The sequence below is a fragment of the Mustela putorius genome, unplaced genomic scaffold, assembly GCF_011764305.1.
Source record: "Mustela putorius furo isolate JIRA1106 unplaced genomic scaffold, ASM1176430v1.1 tig00000174_pilon_pilon_pilon, whole genome shotgun sequence".
NCBI lineage: Eukaryota > Metazoa > Chordata > Mammalia > Carnivora > Mustelidae > Mustela > Mustela putorius.
In genome coordinates this window covers 41,429,958-41,438,893 of record NW_025421304.1, presented here as the reverse complement: position 1 = coordinate 41,438,893, position 8,936 = coordinate 41,429,958, and positions in this window count along the sequence as shown.

The window sequence follows — 8,936 nt, the reverse complement described above, 5'->3', positions numbered from 1 at the left end:
CGCGAGAGGACGCCCTCCGCTGACCGGTTCAGGGTGCGAACACAGCCTCCGCACGAGGGGGACAGTGCGAGGGCAAATTCTAGAACATTCCGGATGCTTCCAGATTGCAGACCCACTCGTGCAGCCATTCCTTTGGTGGCTCCTTCATGCTACACCCTGGGACGCCTGTGACATCCGTGCCGGGGAGCAGTTTCGGGCACCCAGCCAGCAACGGTCAGTCGAGTCTCCACAGTGAACACAGGCTTCTTAAAGCCTCCTTGACCTGTTCGAAGTGCTCCTGTCTGAAATGAAACAAATCGTGAGCCTCGTTTAGAAATAATCCTTCCCTCCCACACACACTCCACGACGGGCCTCCAGTGTTGTTCAGATTTTCCAACTAAGAATTTCCTTTCGGCCGAGCCCAGGAACCCGGAGGAAGCTAAGGCAAACCTGTCTCGAGGGCCCTGCGTTCACCGCGGTTTGGGGTGGAAATACAGTCTTTGCTGCGACTGCATCATGGTTGAATTTCACACCAGAGAAAGGAAGGACTGACTTTAACCTCAAAACGAGGAAGACCGTAGCAGCCACACACAAGAGCCGGCACCAGAACCAGCAGCCGCCGTGGCCGGGGGTCCGGGAGCGTGTGGCGGTCGTCCCCGAGGACAGCTGGAAGGTGGCCCCCCTACGCTGGCCACGCAGGACCTGCCACGGAGGGAATGGCAGAGGACGGAGTGCCCGTGAGGACAGGCTGGCAGCGGCGAGCCAGGAGGAAGTGGCTTTCGTGAGCCGTCGCCCTCACAGCAGGCCGAGAAGCAGAAATCTAACCACACGGGGGTACAGAGCTATTTTCAACCTTGGGGTTTTTACCCCAAGTCCCCAAAGCACGGGGGCAGCCCAGCTCCCGTGTGACCCCGTCAGGGCGCTGGACCCACGGGAAAGGGCAGAAGAGAAGGCAGGTCTGAGAAGCACAGGGCTAAGGGCACGTGGGGCAGCCGGTCTCCGCCGTGGACGCTGGGCCGCAAGGCCACGCTGGGCCCGGGCTTCCCGTCTGCTCACGCAGGCCTGTGTCTGTCTCTGGCTGGGGCACAGACCACATCCCTAGCGGCTGAAAACACACCTTCGTCCTCTTACGTGCTCTGACCACAGACATAGGTTCCGGCGGTCCGACGTCCGCTGTGGGTCTCACGGGCTCAAGCAAGGTTGTCGGCAGGACTGGTTCCTTCTGGAGGCCCCAGGAACAATGTTCTCTCCCCTTCTCCAGCTTCTACAGGCCCCACAGTCGTTGGTCCGTGGCCCCTTCCCATCTTCGAAGCCAGCAGAGTGGCACAGTCCCGTCTCTCTGACTGACTGCCCCCCACTTCCAGAGCGCTGTGGGGACACCAGGCCCACTGGCCCCTCCAGGAACCCCTGCCCATCTCCAGGTCCTTAACTCAGCCTTACCCACAAAGCACTTCTGCCACGAAGGGCGCATCCCCCCAAGTTCGCCCTGAGCTCTCACATACGGACGTGGAGGGGGCGTGCCCCGTCTGCCTCACCTTCCTTCCCTCTGGAACCTTCAAAGATCCGGCTGAGGGAGACGAGGCTTCTACTAACCTCACTATGGACTACAGTGGTGCCTGATGTTCACGGCGGCCTGCCCTCCCCACGACCGTGCTGACCCCCACTGCCTGCCTGCGCCCCCTCGAGGAAGGCCAGGTCCCCGCCTGTCCACAGGGCCCTAAGTCAGGCTCGGGGCAGGCAATGCCAACTGGCCTGTCTACGTTCATTCGAGAGCAGAGCCGGGTCCTTGACCCCGAGACCTGCCACGGCCCCAGCCCTGGGCCACCTTGACGCACGGCTGCTCTCGCGTCTGAGACAGAAACCACACTCCCCCTGCCGAGTCAGAACAGACCCAAGTCTTGAAAATCAAGCTGCTCAGCCCCGAGGGCTCTCATTCGTGGCTGCTGGGGACACGGAATGTCCAGCCACTGTGGAAGGCTGTTGACCGCCTTCTCACACATCAGCGTAGCCCGCGGCCCTGGATCCCACGTGGCCCCCACAGGAGCCGAGAACAAAGGTCCACGCCAACACCTGCACAGGCCGGGGCAGCTCCGCTTGTGGCCGCCAGCGGGATGAGGACCAGAGCAGCCAGGAGGCCCAGGTCTCACGGAGACGCCGTCCGAGCCACTGAATGGGGACAGAGTCCCCGCTGCCACGGGGTCCTGGCCGCCTCTCCCACCCTTGCCGTCCTGACCCTCAGTGTCGTCACCTCCCAGAGCACAGCCCTCCTGCCCTGTGCCCGCGTCCCGTGCGGCCCCGAGAGTGGGTCAGTGGAGGACAGAAGCACAGGCTCGCGCAGAAATGCGGGAGGCTGTGTGACATGTGCCCGGGGACACGGAGACCCCAGCTCAGACATGCGGGCGCGCAAACCATGGCACACACACGGTGCCGTCCGTGACGGCCAGAGCCCGCAGCCGCACCGAGAGCCTGACCGCGGGAGGAGGCGGGAGTCGTGGTGTGCTCGCTGCCCAGAAGGCGAGCCCCAGGGACACACGCGCGCCGGGCCTGCGACGGGACTGTGCAGTCACACACACAAGAAGCCTCGGCGTGGAACTCGAGCGTGTGACTCCCAGGCGTGTGTGCGGGGCGGAGGGGTAGTAAAGGTACAGAGAACAGGGGGAGGAGGTCGCCCGCGGCGCCCGGACAGCACCGCCCCTGCGGCTACCCTCGTCCCCCGTCCGTGGGGCAGGGCAGGGTGGTGGTGGGTGCGGCCGAGGTCAGAGGCGACGGCCAGCGCAGGTACCCCAGGCTTGTGGTGCCATGTCCCTGGTGCCTGCCCCAAGCACCTTCTCTCTCTGGCTTCCCACCCGTCTGCCCCAGGAGGAAACTGAGTCACATGGCCACCGACGTGGCAGAGGGGGCAGGGCCTGAGCTCCGGCACCGACGGGTCTGCAGGTCTGAGACGGAGGGAAGTGATCCCAGCCAGCCTCCCACTCAGGAAGCGAAAGGCACACTTTAGGGAATCACCTTGAGTTTCAGGATGGCGTGGGTCCCACACCTTCTCCCCGAAACTTCCCAGCAATGGGCTCTTGAGTAAACCGTGTCCTGGCGGCGGCGTTCACCGGGCCACACGGCTGTTGCGATCCGTCGCCGTCCCCGTGCAGGGGGACCCTGGTGTGGCCCCCCCCAGACCTCCAGAGGGGCCTCCACCTGCTGCCTCCAGCAAGCCCAGGCTCCAGCCTGAGACGCCTCCCGACCAGCTTCCGTCCGCCCTGTCTGACAGGGCCCGGCCAGCCTCCCCGCCACCGCGTGCCCCATTTCTGTGCTCGAGCCCCCAGGGCCTGTGTCCTGGGCTGGCACGGGGATCCCAGGCTGCCTCCAACCCGGGAAGCACATTTCACCCCAGGCCCCCCCAGCAGCGAACACTTGCTTGCACGCTGGGAACTCTGCACGGGGGCCACGTGCTGGAGAGCAAATAGAACAAAGCAGACGCTGTCCCTCCTTTCTGAAGATGAGGGTCTCCCCCAGGGCTGCCCTTGGCACGGCTGACATTTGGGGATGGAGGAGTCTAGCTGTTGGCAGGAAGGCTGTCCCGTGCACTGGAGGGTGGGAGCAGCACCTGCCCCCAGCCTCTAGCCCCCGGACGCCAGCAGCCCCCACCTCTGCTGTCGGGACAGCCAGGAATACCTGCGCGTCCCGGGGCCGAGCCCCTGACCAGTGAGGACGGCAGGGCCGCGCATGCATACCCTAATGTGAGAGGCTTCTCAGACCCCGACTCCCGCAGCCCTGGGAGGACCAAGTGGCCCCAGCTCTCACTTAGAGGGGGCGTAGCCACAGTTCCCTTCCTGCTCCCCCGCCAGTGCGTGGGGTGGCTTGGAGAAGAGAGGCGTGTCGGGGACACGCGCAGCCGTCAGGACCCTCTCCGCCCAGGGACACGGAAACTCGGAAAGGTGGATTCCTTTGCACAAAGAGGACGCTAGTGATCAAGCGAGCAGCACCCTGGGGAGACCGGCCGAGGGTCCCTCTCTCCGGTGTAGCCGGCTCAAAGGCGAGCTCTGCAAAGCTGAGATCGAGGACCAGACAGTGATGTTTTCTGCTCTGGGGGCCATGCGGTCTCTGTTGGAACCGGTCGCCTTGGTCGCCATGGGACCCGAGCAGCCACAGAGCCAGTGTTCACAAGGGCGCATCTCCGGGTTCCAATGAAGCCTGACACGGACAGGCAGCGGGCCGGGTTTGCCAGATCAGCTGACACCTGGTCTCAGGGAAGAGAGCAGGGGCCAGGACTGGTGGGACAGAGCTGTCACCACCCAAGGAGGAGGCCCCCAGAGGACCAGGAAGAGGGGATGGTTCCTAGCGCCCAAGGACAGTCACGTGCATGGCCTCGGGAGCGACCCGGCTGACTCAGGGAGATGCAGGCAGAGGAATGGGGTGACACACCAGGCCTCTCTCTTCCCTCCCTCCAACTCCTGCTAGGGCTCCCACTGGCTGATAAGGCCAGAAGCCAGAGGGTAGGGGCCCTGCTAGCACTCCCTGGAGGTCCACTTCCCGGGAAGCCAACAGGTGGGCACTGGGGGAGAGACCGTTTTGGGACTCCCTGGGCTCCCCCGTCCGATTCCACACACGCTGCCCCGAGCAGTCCACCAAACTGCCCGCACCACCTGCCCACAGGGAGAGGCCGGCCCCAGCCGCCACCTGGGGTGCCAGGCCGAGCCTAACCCATGTGCGTGGATGACCTCAGGCCAGCCTCACTGCGATCCCCCAGGCCAGGGCTGGTACCCACAGCAGCCATGTGAAGGAGGAGCGACAGACCGCACAGAACCAAGGATCCTGACGTTCTGAGGAGGGAGGTCCTTTGCCTGGCGTCTCCCAGCTGATCAGCACCCCTGGTAGGAATCGAACCCTCGGCGGCGGTAGCTGCCCTGTGCAGGTGCACCTGGCTGGGAACCAGGTGCTTTTCCCACCTCCACCCCTCCCTCCGCCTCTCCCGTCCTCCCCCGGCCTGACCCACCACCCAGTCCCAGGCTCCTGGCCTCCGCCCCGTGGCCTTGTCTGACCCAGTGATGCAACAGCCCAGCCAGCCTTGCAGTTGAAATATTCCGAAATGTACAGTAGACCAGGCCATCTGCTTCCTGCAAGCCTGGCCTCCGGCCCCGGCGGGACCCCGAGCCAGCATGCAGGGCGGCAGAGCAACAGACCCTGTGTTCTGGGCTCAGGATTTCTAACTGGCCCCGATTGCTCAATGCTTGTTTGGGACGGGGGAACAGCGAGGTCAGAAGGAAGCCGCCCGCAGGTGCTCCAGGAAGGAAATTGCTGGACGGAGGCTGGCTTCTGGGGCTGCCTAGCGCACCCTGGTTCTTGCCCCGCAGAAGCTCCCCAAGGAAACAGCAGAGTCCCTCCGTCTTGCCCTTCTCAGAACCATGTTTATTTTCCACATTCTTTAGTCTCTCCAGGTCACTTGGGTCCTTGCGATTTGGAAAAAGGGGAAGGAGTGTGCACCGTGCACGGACCGGGGGGTGGATGCGTGTGTGACACAAGCCTGGAGCCGGGGCCGTCCCAGGATTGTCCCCCCTCACCCCCCAACGAGGAAACCCAGCAATTTCAGGTCAGCTCAGATCCCCTCTGTTCACGGCGGAGAACCCTGACGTCCGTCTGCATGTCTAGCCCGTCCCGGCACTCGTGAAAAGCCTTCCGGTCCCCGGGCCTGCACCACACGCTGCTCGAACTCCCGGCGCCCAGGGCTGGCACTTGCTGTCCATTCCTGGGCACCACCCCTCCCCCCGCCTCTGTACACATCAACTGAGTCCCCCTCCAGCAAGAAACACGGCATCCAGGAAGAGAGGGCAGGTGAACCTGAGCTTCCAAGTAGAGCGCTGGCCCGGGACGGCCAGGGTGGGGGGGGACGTCTGGGAAGGCCGTTCCAGGAGCGCCAGTGCCGCCCCCTCACCCCGCGGGAACCTCTGCTGCCCTGTCCCTCGTCCCGGACAGCAAGGAGGCGAAGGAAAGGGAGCGAATGTGTCCTGAGCCCCTACTGTGTGCCAGGCAGCTTGGAAGACCCACCGCGGGAGCCCTCCCACGCTCGCGCGCACCCCGCGAAGTTCACCCCTTGGCCTCCCGCTCCGCAGGCACCGACCGCGCGCCGCCCCCCCTGCCCCGCGCGCCGGACCCTCGTTCCAGCCAGTCCTCGCCTGCGCCCAAGAGCAGATCGTGAATCAGAACTGGCAGCAGAGGCAACAGCTGCGTTACAGTCGTTGCCTTGTTTGTGTAATTGTGGCATAGTTTTAGCCACTGTAGAATCACTGAATAACTACTCTATAAAGTTAATTCTAATGAGAAATACAGAATCAGATAAACATATAAACGATTTATCACATCGCTTAGTAATCAGCAAATAACTGCGTATAATTATCGTCGATGTAAACGATATAGGTTATTTCTTAGACCTAGTCAGTCTAAGACTTAGCAAACTTAATACTAAGGTAACTGAACTGCGTGAGCGATGGGTACAACATGCCGCTGTCGGGACTCGCGCGGCCAGGGTCTGGTAAGCCCTCCACCCTCACAGGGGGTGATGTCCTTACCCCATACAGAGGAGACTGCGCGACAGAGTTTAGGTGATTTTCTCTCGGAAGCACAGCTAGGAGCCCCGAGCCGGAAGCTGAGCCTGGGCGGTCGGGCACATGCGCCCTCCTGAGAGGTGACCGGGCTCCGTGGAGCTCCCGGTGCCCCCAGCACGACCCCTCATCCTTCCTGCTGCGGTCATGCCGCCGACCCCCCGGCAGCCGGCCCTTGCGGGGGCACTGAGGGCCTCTCGGGCTGCCGGAGCCCCATCTTCCTGCGCAAAAGACCCGGGAAGAAAGTACCAGGCCCCCGCGGCCCCTGGGAGCACCGGTTAGCGGGCAAGGCCGAGGTAGGCGCACTCGGGTTTGGCTCCCTTCCCTGGGGCCGGCCTTGAGGGCTCCTGTGCCTGGCCATGCCCAGCCCCGCAGGCCTCTCCTTGCCCCCAGTGGTCCTTCCTGATGTGACCCCACACACTCCTGACACCGCATCCTTGCCTCTGGCTCTGCTTCTGGGGGGTCTCCTGCAGGACCTCAGCGAGGCTGGTCTGCGCGGTCAGCGGCTGAGGGCTCGCCCGGCGCCCTCCGAAGCGGCTTTGCTGCGCCAACACAGCCCTCACCGGCAGCCTCCGACGCGAACGCCGCGGCACGGGGACGTCCTCCTCGCCTGCCCTCTCCCCCAGCCCCGGCCCTGCCCGGCCCCACAGAAACCATTCCCGACGGCCTGTTCCCTTCTCTGTTTGGGCAGAGCCCTCACGTCGGGGTGACATCGAGGATGGTGGCCCAGCCTCGCTCTGAGCGGTAAGGAACAGAAGGAAGCGAGGGGCCGGGGGACACGCCGCGTCAGGCTCTCGCCCTCACCGACAAGCTCCCTGCACCCCCGTCCTCCCGTCGGGTGGGGACAGGCTCACATGGTAACCCCCAGTGTCAGGCCCTTTCTGGGGATGAGCATCCCCGAAGGAAGGGCCACGGCCTGAAGAAGGTGAGTGTCCATGTCAGGCTCCCACGGGGGACAAGGGGAAGGTCCGCCCGTCAGGCTCAAGGAGCCAGAGCTTCTGGGGAGGGGGCAGAGCTCGGTTTCTACAAAGTACAGGCAGGTCGGTAGCCAAGAACGTGCTTCTGCCCTGCCCCCCAGCATGGCTGCCAGCTCTTGACACGCCTGTCATCGAGAGGTGGGGACCCCCTCAGCCTGGGACGTCGCATGTGGCCCCAGCTACGCCCAGGCCCCAGATATGTGGATCCAAAGGCCTCCGGGCGATCCCACCCCCCGGGGCACTGAGGTCACCCTCCGCCGTGTGAGTCTTCCCGGTGGACACGGCAGACTGTGGAACGGGAAAGCCAACACCGCCGCGTCCTGTCTGAAGTCCGGCCCACCAAGTCCACGAGCAGAGTGAAAGGTCCGGTGGACAGTACTGGGAGGGGCGGTCACCGCGTTCCGGCAGCCTCCGTCGGGGTGGAACAGCGCCCAAGCAGACAGAAATGCCCACCCTGCCCTCCGGCCGCCTGCAGCTGGGCGAGCTGGGCGAGCTGGGCGAGCAGTCACGGACAACTTGCAAGGAAAGTTTGGAAAATGCTGGATCCAATGTGTCTTACATGAGCGAGAACTTGAATGCGCCCGTGTCCATGAGGACGTTCGAGATGCTGAGCGGGGGTCACCGCGCTGACCGCTTCCCCTCCTGTCAGCAGGACAGCCGCGCTTTCCACGGAGAAGCCAGCCCTCCTCCTGCCTCAGCCCACTGGGCTGCAAACATTACAGCCGTTAGCTATAGGCCATTTCTTAGAAAGAATTTCTGACTATTTCTAAGTAACTGAGTTGCTAAACTTTCTCTGGTACAGAGTCTGAATCACACACGGATCACTTCTTCCTGGTTCCCACCACGGCTGCTGTGTGGAAAGTAGTTGTCCCCGGGCGCGAGGACTCCCCTACGACCCCGGGCCCAGCAGATCCTGGGGACACTCACCCGGGGCCTCGGCCTCTGCTGCCATCCGGTCGTTACAAAGGAAAACCAGGATTTCCCACCCCAGACGGATTTTGCAAAGGTTAGTGTACCAAGGGGCAAGTCGCTCTGCAAGGGACAGGTGACATGTCTTCACTTGCCTCACTGTTTCCAGAATACGGAGTGAAGGCCGCTTGTCGGACCCAATGTCTCATGAGTCCAGTCCCATGGGCTGCCCTGGGGTCCCAGAAGCTACTTGTCCAGAGGAGGCCCCACGTCCCGGGGGTCAGGTCACCTGTCAGGCCCCAGTGGTATTTTCCAAACTTCCCACCATTCCTACGGCATCTCGTCCCTGGCCCCGACCTCCGCAGACCAGAGCCCCCAAGCCCCCCGGCCCACCACCCCCGTCCCTGTGAGAGCAGCTGGGCAGGCAGAGTTTGCCAACGAGCCACACAGGCTGCTGAGTTCTGGGGAGAGGCGACCCCCG